The 12,706-nt window shown below is 40.2% G+C and overlaps 1 long non-coding RNA gene across 1 annotated transcript; it reads left to right on the forward strand.

Annotated features, from left to right (window-relative positions):
* Positions 1-375: 375 nt before the first annotated feature.
* LOC309447033 lies at positions 376-12,429 on the forward strand. Its single transcript, XR_014185548.1, has 3 exons — positions 376-472; positions 642-727; positions 12,244-12,429. It is a non-coding gene; the product is annotated as an uncharacterized lncRNA (long non-coding RNA).
* Positions 12,430-12,706: the final 277 nt, after the last annotated feature.

The following is a 12,706-nucleotide window of genomic DNA, read 5'->3' on the forward strand; positions in this document are numbered from 1 at the left end:
CTGTCAAAATAGTTATTTTTAATATGTCTTTAAAAAATATTTTCAGTTATGCTTTTCCATGGTTCCTTTCCCAAATATGAGGTGACAATATTTCAGCTGTAGAGTCTGATGACAGTGTCAGTGGTTGTCACTTTTTGAGTTAGTTGAAAGACTTGACAAAAAAGTCAAGAAGCAAAAGAGCCTCAAAAGTTGCATTTTTAAACTGACTGTGTTTTTACAAGTTTGTTGTCTTTGTTTTCTCTCTAATTCCTCAGATTGAGCTGAATAACCAACTGCTGTATATTGATGTTAACTGTATCAGAGGATTCTGCTTGGAAGTTGGAAGTTCAGAGGGCTGTATAACAGTGACAGTGTGACAGAGACCTCTTGTATATATTTGAACCTAGTGGTCAGCTATTGCTTAATGCCACTGCTTTCTGATGCTGAAGCTCTGATTTCATCTTCCAAGTGACTTATGCAATCAGCAGTGCAGGTATGTGAGGGGAGCTGTAACTGGCAGTAGAGACAAAAGATTAGGAAGTGGAACTTTTAGAGAAAAAACTCTTGTATGTACTGAGTTGATAATATGATAAATATCCATCATTATTGCTATTGCCACCCTTGCTTCTCCTAACTTTTAAATTGCTGTTATTGTTTTTCAGATTGAGGAAATGGGAGGGTGAATTTGGGAAGCAAAATTGAGAAGAAGTCGACAGAAGTCAACACTGTGCTGATAAAGGAAAGTGAAGTATGTTGGGCTGTCTTAGCCACAGATGCGGATTCTGAGATATGTAGAGACTGAAGTTTAGAAATTATCTGTTTCTGTACCCATTCACTCTAGCTCATGCCAGGCAGTTTGTATCAGTAGGTGGATGCCATTTTTAGCAGGAAATTAAGGAAGCCACCCGGCTTCACTCTGTTTTCATTCTCTCCTGACATTACCTTTCTTTAATTCTGGCAACCACAGGAAAGTACCATATCTTACTACAAAGATATTTAGAAAACAATCACATTATGACTCCATCTTACATAGAAATACTTAAGTTAGTCTTAAGTTAATTAACATCAGTCAAATACTGCTATCCATATAGATTCAGCAGCAAAGAATTCAGCACAGATAAGCTTTCTGAATTTTCTTTTCAGGCAGGCTTTGCAGTCTGTGCCAAGTTCTGTAGCTTCAGTGATATGCTGCTTGCAGTCTGTATGTTTAAATATACCTTCATACGATGCAGTCATACCTTGCTGGAAATGTAGGTTTGCCGTATTAGACTATATAACACCAAGCAGAATGGGTTTCTCTCATGGTTACAGTCTTTTACTCTAGCTTTGAGATACTTAATATAGCTGATATATTTTGTGATTGTGTCTGGAATTTTATGGAAGGAAGTCCAGGTTTCAATGGTGTAAAACTAGATGAAGACTGTAGTTAAGTTTTGAATGTATAAGCAAAGGCATGCCACTAACGTTAGTGATTAGAAACAGCAGGCTGGGACAAAGTTTTGAGATATGTGTATAGAACCAGTGGCTGCTGCAGGATAAATAGACTATTAACTATAAGACTGTGGCACTCATTGGATTTCTTGCCACTAGCAATATACTTTCTAAAGAGATCTGGCTATAAATTTGTTACCTTGGAATAGTGAAAATGCTTGTGTTCAGAAAGAACGCACTAAATGGACAGTATTGAAAAACTATCAGTCAAAAGCTTAATAACTGCTGAAGGCACATGACTAACAGTCTAAACTAACTGACTATGAGCACCTTATGAAATTGGAAAGTCTCTGGCTGACTTCTACACTTAACACTGTTTTCTGAATGGAGTGCTGTGAGATAACCAAGGAATTATTGAGAATACCCCCAAGCACTGTTGAAGCTTTCACACTGAACGCTTACAGATACAGTGAACTACAAATATCTGTGTGTCATGATAGAGCCTAAGATGCAAAAGCTATTGTGGGCCATGAGTTTGTGAGGCAGAACATTTATAAATTGCTGTTGCAAAGGAAACCAGTTGCAGCTTAACAGTATTAGAACTGTTTTTCTTGGACACGGTAATAATGCACTAATTTTCATGGCCTTACTTGGATCCATGAGTTACTTGAATCCAAGAGTTAATGAGATTAGTCACAGAAACATTTGCTTAGAAGATATTTTCTAAAAGAAGTTTAAGGGAAAAGACCCTGGATCATCTATGTTCTAAACATCTTAAGATGAGATAATTCTCATATAATTTTAGGCATTTAGAAGAAAAACCTTAGTGCCCCCTTTATAGCAAATAGTGTAAAGTAAGTGGACTGAATTGCGCTCCAGAAGTGTCATTCCTCTTTGACGCCTGTTTTAGTATAGGAGGAATTATCCCATTGAAGCCTCAGAACTTCTTCCCTTAGTACAGAGTGTCTATGCCGCTGTTGAGAACGGACACCTAACTTCCACCTGGGTAGACAGATTCATCAGGACAAGTGGATCCCACTCCTAGTAGTTAAAGTAGTATTTATTTTACAGTAAGAAATCCCAAGTAATAGCCACTGCAGGAATTTCAGTGTCCTCTCAAAAAATGGAAAGATCCTATTTCTTAGGGCAAGATTTTACAGTTTGTTCAAATGTAGGTGTTTTGAATATATCTACAGGAAATAAGCAGTGGGAAATGTAAGCCTTTACATTAGGCATAATGTGTGGAATATAGATGGGGAGGAGTCCAGTTTTCCATTCCCTGTAAATTTCGTCCAATTTAAAGGCTACTCTGTATTCTGACAGTTGAAACAGTTCCTTAGAGACATTTTCCAAAGGGAATGGGTCAGGTTATTGGAGAAATCTATACTTTGACATGTACCCACTTCTGATCCCTATTTAATAATCCTATTTGTTGGCCTGTCACCACTTAGGGGCTTCCATATGGGTGGGAGGAATGATGACCACTGTCTGTTCTATTAGTTTCACTGAGCAACCCAAACCCAAACATGGGAAGATAAGTTTTGGTCTTGCTGAATGCAGCAGCAAAACTGGATTTTAGTGGTATTAAGATTTTACCTCTGATATGTTGACGGCCACTCTGAACTTTCTTTTCTTTGCACTTCTGCCCTGCTCTGTCATTTTATTTTTAGAGAACAAGAAGAGGCTACTCCTTTGTTTAAGCCAATAAATCTGAATAGGGTTTTGTTGTGACTAGAGTTAAAGCACTGCTTGAGGTTGTGCTGTAATATGTAACAATATGGTCTAACAAAGTACCAGCCTACGGTTATTTACCGTACCATGTTTCACACATGTAACAGGAGTCTAGAGGCAATGGGCAGTTGTTCTGACAGGTCATCTGGACATCTGGACATCAAACCATTAAAACTGTTATTCTGGCCTTAGGAGACACAGAACTAATTGAGCAGATACTGTTTGCCTCGCCGTTAATTCACTAGAACTGTGAACACTGTTGGAAACTCTGCTGAAGTTCGGAGGACCATTGTTGACTTCAGTCATGCTTCTTTCAAAGTATTTTATTTGCCCCTGTAAGGGACTGGTGGTGGCTTTATCAGGGAGTTAAAAGAGCTATAAATCCCACTCCCCTCCGCTGCCATTAGTACTGCCCAGTGTGGTGTGCAATCCTCATCGCATGATGGGACATTGTCACGTGGATGTATGAAGCGTATCAATACGTGAAGCACGTGCACCCAGTGCTGGTTATGACTGAAAACTGAAATGACTGATTGAGACTTTGGGATTGGAGTGTTTGGGCAAAGCTGAGGGGAGAATGGAAAATAAAACCCAGTTGTTAAGTTGTTTAGGCATTTACTAGTGTTTTCATTGTAAACAGGGAAAGGTGAAGAATTACTTATACAAAATGAAGCCTCATGTTTGGAAGCTGTGCTCTGCAGGCAGAGCTCTGTTGACATAACCAGATGAAATTCCTGCAGAAAGCCTTTTCCTTTGCCAGTTGAGTAAGTCTAATAGCCTTTCAGGCTAAAACAAACTTTAAAGGATTTGTAACAACAACTTGCTATGGTACTACAGAGACAAAAACATGTTCATAAATTGGAACTAGTCATCTGACAGTGCCTACTTGTCTGACCTACTTTCTACTTGCACTCTGTAAGGAACCACAAGAAGCAGATTTGGGGATGACAGAAGAAGGGGCAGACCAGAGAGGCAGAATGTTAAGTGGCTTACACACACACATTGTATCTCATCATTCTTCCAATATCATAATTTATGGCCAAAAGAAAACGAGTGAGGGGGGATGATGAAAGAATACTAGTGTCTGAGGAAACATAGGCCCAGGAGAGTAATTCCTTTCTCTTGGCTGTCACCGGTGGCTGCTGTGGCAGTGGCTATCTCTGAAGAGTCATTGTAAGGATCTCACTGCTTTTTATTTTCCTAAGGTGGATAGAAAAAACAGTCTGTATTCTGAGAAAAGCTTTTTCTCAGATGTTCATGTTCCCCTTGCCAAATGTTGCTATCCCTAAAACAAGGATGGCAGAATGTGTGTCAGTGTGCCAGCCATCCCAGTCAACAGTCTGGTTCACAAGGTGGGTTTTGTTTATTTACCAGATGGTAAGGTGGAGCAGATAAAGTGTACTTTGCCACACTGCTCTATGCAGCTGAGCATTGCCTTTTTGGCCTCATTGATCCTGTAGCTGAAGCTTGAACTTAAGTAGTGTGAGCTACTCAGCCACATTCTACAGCCAGCAGCCATAACAAAATCTTACTGGATGTTGGTTTGGAACATTTGAGATATAAAATGTGCTGATGAGTGGATTCTTGATATCCCTGCTCTTTCTTATGAAGGCAGAATATCTGTTTTACTCTGAAGCTGAAAGCTAAAAGAAAGCACTGGATGCTTTCCTTTTCTATTTAATTGAAAACTCAAACCACATTTTTCTTAATAATTATGCTTTTTTCCTGTGCTTCACAATTACTTATGGCAAATATCCATGGCTACTTGTTAACCTGCTGCAAAAACTATTAAAAGTCTTACTGAGGCCAGGAAGCTTACTATTAATACTAGAGCAGCCTGGTTTGCAGCTCTGCCAACACGACGCACATCCTGATCTGCCCTGGCTTTTGACATTCAGGAAAATTATTAACTTGTAAACTTGTATGGTTTTCCTCATGAATGAATTCTGCAGGAGATACATGTGTAAGTACAGCTTCGATGCGTAGACAAGGCAAATATGCAAACCTTCAAAAGCACCATTATGTTCTCCAGGTCAGGTAAATAAAGTTACAAAAAACGTAGATTCCAACAGAACTATGAGTGGAGGGGGAGCCCTTGAAGTCAGTGAGAGCTGTGTGCGTGGATCTGGTGCAGTGCATAGCACTCAGTTATGAAATAATTGGGCAATAAGGCACAGTGGCCATGTGAACAAAGTAATTAATACACTCAGAAGCACTTATGTTTTGACTGACCTCTTGCCAGAGCTAAAAGCAAGAGCTGTGCCAGTCGGCTAAAAGGAGCAAAGGTTCTAGAGCAGGGAGCAGGAACAGCTTGTGTTCTCTCTGGATTTCCAAAGGGGAAAAGGTGTTTGCACACCGGGAGGGCTGGAGTGCCACTCGCCTTTCCTTCCCCTGAGGGTTGCTGTGCGCTGCCCTGACTCCACCAGCCTTTCCTCTTCCTTCCTCACCTACCCAATGAACTCACTAACTTTGTTGGAAAACACGAAGACACTGCAGTTCTCAGCAGCTGTTCCTAAAGTAGTGTAAAGCCTGGTTTATTTTAAGTCAAGTTTAAATGGACAAAATTTTTCTTTAAAGCATTTCCTCTCTTTGCTATTTGCACTGCTATTGCATCATAACTATATGAGGGATGATAATCACAGCTTTGCTAGCTTTTTCAGCTTTTCTAGTGAAGTATGTGATAATACAGCAGCTTTCATGAAATCTTTAAAAATGTGAACTTGAGTCTAGGCATAGAAAGCCTAAAGAAGGAAAAAGGGCAGTAGGGCAGGGCAAGGTAGGAGAGATGGAGACTTCCACCTTCTAAACATCTAAAAGCTGAGATAATCTGAGGGCATTAGCATTTAATGCTTTTTATAGGTCCTTTCTATAATAAGTTGTTGCTTTTATTCTAGCCTACAGCTGACATACTGTAAACGGAACTGGTGGACTAAATAGCAGTCTCAAAGGCCAAAGAATGGCTGAAAGTGGGGTCAAACTCTTTCTCTAGTGACTAGAAGTTCTCTAGGAGCATCAACATGGCATAGTTGAAACATTTGAAAAGAACAGGTAATGTCATATTATATATTGTAGCTTTCCTATATGGGTCATGATCAGCTGCTTTTGTAAGGTGACATCTCTGCTTTTTCAGTTCAAGTTAGGCTGATGTGAAACGTTACTGAAGTTTTACATACTAGTTTGCACTTTTTGAAGTGGCTAATGCACCCGTACACAGCTAATGGTAATACTACCACTTTTCCTTCTGCAGTGAGAAAGAAGGCAGAGCTAGACAGAGAAGAGGTTGAAAATGAGGCTGAGGGGAGACCTTATTGCTGTCTACAACTACCTGAAAGGAGGTTGTAGTATGGAGGGTGTTGGTCTCTTCTCACAAGTAACAAGTAGGCAAGGCCTTGTCCAATAGGACAAGAGGCAATGGCCTCAAGTTGTGATAGGGGAGGTGTAGATTGAATATTGGGAAAAATTTCTTCATGGAAAGGGTTGTCAGGCATTGGAACAGGCTGCCCAGGGAAGTGGTGGAGTTACCATCCCTGGAGGTGTTTAAAAAGCTGCATAGATGAGGTTCTTAGGGACATGGTTTAGAGGTGGACTTGACAGTGTGAGGTTAATGGTTGGAGTCGATGATCTTGAGGGTCTCTTCCAACCAAAATGATTCCATGATTCTACTTCTTTTGCATCTAGCAGTTAAATGTCTTCATACAGCAGATACTTTACATCCTTTTTCATAACACTAACTCTGCACTGCACATATTGAACCTCTCTTATAAGCGACTGGGGAAATGTCTCCAAGGCTGTCCTATTGATGCTTGAGTTAACAAACTGTAAAGGTCTGATCCTACCTCTGCACTTTTTCTGGCTAGAACTACAGCAATCTGTATCCACATTTTGCTGGTTTATATGATAAACAAAGTGTAAGGAACAGATGCATTAGATTTGCAGCAATCTTTTGGCCCTGGACCTGTATAAGAAACATAGACTTTTTTCATTTGTGTTCATATTGTTATGTCTTGAGTTCATCCTAGTGCCTTGATTCAGTCCAGTAAGCTCTTGTTGGCATATTATTGGTTTCTGAACTAGCAGTATCACACTGGCCTGCAGAGATTTTTTAGCAAAAATGAAACGCTGACAGATCAGGACCCTCCTTCACTATCCCAAACAGAAAGCAGGTGCCTCTGAAAAATATCCTTTAAAACTGTAAAAGAAAACACCCAAAGAGACCAAGGACCCAGCTTTGGCCAGAAATGACCTGAAAAACAATGGAAAAGAGGAAGTTCCCTCCCACGCTAAAAGTGCAGGGTCAGTCACTTACAGGCAACCTCTGTGGTGGTAATGGGAAGGTTTTAAAGGCAGGAGTAGTGGGAGCCAGGCTATGAAATTTCTGGGCATTAGTCCTTCTGTTAACTGGTGATGTGTGAGAAACACTTGTCAAAATCTCAACAGGTAGAGCTCATAGCCTCTTCTCACTTACCCTTTTTCTCCTTTCTTATGTAGGAGCAAATGAGGATGATCCAATCTCTGATTCTGCCATGCTTTTCCCATTGTAGAAGGAAAGCAATCAACAGTAGCTAACTAAAGGAACAGTGTTTTGTTATTCTTTTTAATCCAGGCTTGTGGATCAGTCTAACTCAAACCACAAACGAAAACAAAGATATACTGCCTGATAAAAAAAATAACCAATATTGACTTCTATACATACCGTATCTATACAGATATTTCCCTGTGTTTGCTGATTCGTACAAATGCTACTCTATAGCACAGAGAACTCAAACAATACCCCAGATGTGTTAACCGAACTAGCACCAGCTGCCAGCTAAACTCGCTGAAGTCTCATGCTAATCAGCAGGGGTTGGCTGCTAACATGTCGTTTGCACTGCTCCTTAGCAAAGGGACTGAAGGTCATCATTGTGTGCAAACCTCAGTGTTGGCAGACAGACAAAATAATACCAAAAGCTGGCCGTAGCAAACTATTATAAGATGGATCTCCAGAAAGGCCTTTTTATAAGGCACATCTAATGTGTATGGACTATCTGTCATCAGTGGGATAATCAGGATGAATATTTCTGATGAGGGTCTGGAAGAAAATTATCTACAGTGGACTCTTTTTTTTAGAGTGTATCTTTGGGCCCACAGGGAACCCAGCTGTTTATACTAATGTCCAGAAACTGCTGCCAAGGTTTTGTTGGTCTAATCTAAGAAAAAGGAGCATTAGGTCAAATGCTTATGTTACAGCACTGTAGAAAAAAATATTTATGCAGGCTTCATGTAGGAGGTTTAATCCACAGTTGCTGTTTTTGAAAAATATAATTTAAAATAATTAAAAACTTTTCTATGAATATTGTAAGAAAATATAGGCATATGATGAGGTTTAACTTCAGAATCTATTACTTCATTATGATCTTGACTCGGGAACTTTTTCAGCCACAGGGAACACTTGCTGGCTGCGGTACAACCTAATGACTTGGACCGTCCCTTCAAACTTCACTCCTGCTGCAGCAGACGCAGTCGTGTGCATCTTCGAGGGGCTGAACCTGCATCAGTTGAAATGATTTCCTGTATACATTATTTCATGCTCAAGTACTCTTTCACCCTATAAATTCTATACTGGCTTTTATGCCAATAAATTAAGGCATATGATGATTTAACCCCATAAACTATTAGTAGATAGTAAAGCAGGCTTAGAGCAGAGATACTTCACCAGTTCACAGTGTTATGGTTAAAGTGGCTGCCTGCAATGTTGGTGGCTGGGGAAGAAGCAGCAAAAAGCCTGTCAGTAAACAAACTTTATTAATAGAAATGTTATCACAAATGTCAACATGTAAAAGCAGATGTGACATTAAATTGCATGTGTTAATTCGCAAGGATTAATTATGGCTATTTATAGTTCAAACTATATGAAACAGTATCAAATTTTGAGGAACAGCAACAAGCAATAATTCTGTTTAGCTGTCATTTCCAAGTATTTAATACGTGTTTCTGAAACAAAATGAGTTCCAGGGTTGCTGCACAGACTGACTTTGGTGCATGAATGGCATGTACAAGCACCTGCGCTACGCAGCAGTATCTCTCTGGATCACGGTGGTCTCAGTTTTACTAGTCTCTTCTGAATGTCCCAGGGACATCGCTGGCAGTTCCACATGTGCTGGAGAAGGATGGGACTCATTGGGCAGAGGACTAATGTGAGATGTAGGAGACCTGCTGCAGGTTTCCTTTGATTCTGAGTTGGTCATTTAGCTGCTGAATCTTCTCTGACTGGTGTCAGTGTGGATTATGTCACTGACTTCAGCAGAGTCTCCATACTCATACCTATGCTGTGCCCAAGTGGGCTGGACAACTGAGAAACCTGACACTGGTTTGATCCCTCACCCATTTCTGTGAAGCCATGTTGTTACCCACTAGATACCTTTTGCTGAGTGTGTGTGGGTTTCCTAGGCTGTCTAACACTCCCATCGTCTGCTTTTACAATGTATGATGTCTGAGTTATCTTAAGCACTTAGCAGCTGTCTTGCAAGAAGGGCAGATGGGAAAACTGTTGATGGCCAGACAAGTGCAGCATGGTCATATGGTCAGCCATGCCCATATGATCTGTATATGTGTACACTTGGATTCGTGTTAAGGGAAATGTAGTTCTGAATTTTCTTTCCTCAGTCTTCCCTATATCTTCCTTTATCTTCCTCATGTATGTGACTGAATTTGAAAGTTAAACCAAAGCACAGTTTTGAGCTCAAATTATTGTGTAGCTGTGAAATCTGTACTTCAGTTCCTCACCTCCAAAAATTTATGAAATAGGACCTTGCTGCTATTTCACTCTCAATGATGATACCACTGCATGTTAAAAAGAAAGGCTGAAGTACTTGAGTACTACAGTGACTTGGGTCATAAAAGTATCATACAGGATCATATTGTAGTTATGCTGCTTGTTTCTATAGCAACATTCAGCCAAGAATCTCAAGGCTCTTTACAAGTATTCATGAATTAAACCTATGAGGTAAGTGATGGTGATTATTCTTGTTTACAAATAAGGAAACACAGAGGCTAAACTAGTTGATGAAGGTCACACAACAAATCTGTATCCAGGCCAAGAATAAAAGCTGACTCTGTGGTCTGTGCTTCAGTCACCAGGCTGATATTCTGTTGGAAGTGCCATGCGGAGCTGATAGGAAAGCCTTGTACAAACTCTACAGATTTGTTCATTCAGAAGGTACACTCCAGCTCAGATTGCCTCACTGAATTGACCTTATATTTTTATCTCTTTGTCTAGCTGAACTTTACCCATGTGAAAACATCATTATATCCAGTCACAGCAGGAGCAACATGATTTTAACACGAGTTTTGCAAATCTCTGACAAAGCAAAACTGAAGCCTGTGCTAAAAATGTATGACAATGCTTACATGTATGATTGCTAATCCTTCAGTGGCAGGTAGATAAACAGATCCAGTACATGCCTGGTTCATTTCAGTGGCTACATAAATCAAAGAAAACAAATGCATTTACCCTGAGAACAACTATGAATTTTTTTCTGAGGTTACCACTGAGATATTGAGTTCATTATATGATGAAGAAATAGAGTTTGTTGATAGATGACAACAACAAAAAAACCCACACCCGTTTCTGAGTCTTTTTAAACCACTGATAGGGAAAAACTGTAAAATCTTAAACTTTTTTGGTATCCAGCCTCTGCTCCTCCCTCTGAGCATCATGCTTGCCAACACCAGAATATTGCAAATGGAGGCATTAGAGAAGAACAACAGCCACACCTTTTTAACTCCATCTTCATGCTGGATGCTGGTTGTAGAATGAAAGAGTAGAAAACAACAAGTATGCTCTTAGGGATATTCTTTTCTAGTTTGGGCTAAATAATAAAAAATGCTTTCTTGATTCCTCATATGTTAGGCATATAGATGTCTGACCTAAGGCCCACTTATTTTCTTTCTTCTAGATACCATGCCTTACAGTTGTTATTATGTGGATGTTGGTCTGCTTGTTTGCTATATCATTGTGGTCACGCTCTTTTTTTTGTCTGGGTGGCTGCGACTGAGTGTTTTATACTGCTTGGCGGAATGGTTTGCTGCTGTTTTCTCACGACCACTGACTACTATGGATGTATTACGGTTCTGCTGAAGAAGAAGTCAGCTGGGTGGATGGCGGTAATTTAGTGAGGAGAAGTCTTATGAGAGCCAAGGATCATGTTTAGCAACGTTTGCAAGTCCGACTAAAAAGTTCACAGAAGCGCAAAGCAGAAAGGAGGCTTATGGATTGGTCTTACTGCTTAAAGGGGGCAAAGCAGGGGGTGGGATAAAGACAGGAATGGGAAGGACCAGCACTGCCCCCCAAAAGATAAAGCATGTAGGCATATATATCCCATTTTGAATCAATATCAAATAATTTTCTCAGCTGCTCAGAAATCACACACACGCGAGCATTAAAATCAGTGAAACACTGAAAGGATAAAGTGTAAATGTCACATAAGGTCTCATAATCAATCTGCATTTTGATCGCTGTGTTGAGTGACAGCTGTACCTCAGCTGCCACTGTGCCCTCTGGGCTGGGCAGTCAGAGATAGGGATGACTGTGTGCTGTGCTGCTTCTCAAATTTTTCAGTTTATTTATCAAACTTTTTGCTAGCCTTTTTCTGAAATTTTTGGAGCAGTCAGACTTGCTTGAGAATTTGTAAGTAGCCAAACCACCCAGTATTACTAGTCTTCAGCTTGCATTACAAAGGATCATTTGAACGTACAGTGTCTCTGTCAGGCATGGGGCCAGACTTGCCAGCTGATTTTGACCAGCTGTGGATCCAGCTATACTTAAGTTTTACAGATCAGAGAAAATCAAATGGGAGAAGTGTAAAAATAGAAGCTAGTTGAAACATTGACTCTACTTGACAATCTCAGGCGCAGGCCATTAGTTATTCTTTTCAAAAATGATATTCACATTAATCTCACATAGATCTTCACCATTGCGTCAATAAACATTTAAGTGGGAACACTTAAAAGAAATTACATTACTGGCGTTGTATTAAAAAGGATCTAGTGATCTTGTAGTGCATTGAGATTTTTTAGAGAAGATGGCTTCTTCTGTATATATCTAGTTTTGCTCTACTTTCACAGAGTGAAGACAAAGCAACCCACTGCAATGAGATCTGTAGGGATCTTCTGCCTGTTGTGTTGCTGCTTATGAAGGAAGAAAATTCTGGTTGCCACCGTGTCAGCGTGTTGCAGCTTGGTGGAAGATGGGCAGTTAGGAAGTGCTGAGTGGAGACATTTGGTTCTGCTGAACTCACTGGGTCCATGATCCTTGGAATGACTGGTTTCATTCCCTGTCAAATGCAAGTGCCCAGTGTTTCCTAGACTAACCTGAAATTTCTCCTAACATTGGGCAAGGTTTATCGATGAGGTAAAATGCACCGAAGAAACTCTGTTGCATTTGGAAACAGATGAATAAATGTCACAGAGAGGACTCTAATGATTAACTGAGGTGTGAGGAGAGGTACGTAATTGCTGGCACGTGATGTAGGGGAATAGGGTTTGCGGCAGACTTATTTGTCAAATATAAGGGCATTTCCACTCAGAG

Source organism: Streptopelia decaocto (assembly GCF_964273445.1).
Source record: "Streptopelia decaocto genome assembly, chromosome: 1".
Classification (NCBI taxonomy): Eukaryota; Metazoa; Chordata; class Aves; order Columbiformes; family Columbidae; genus Streptopelia; species Streptopelia decaocto.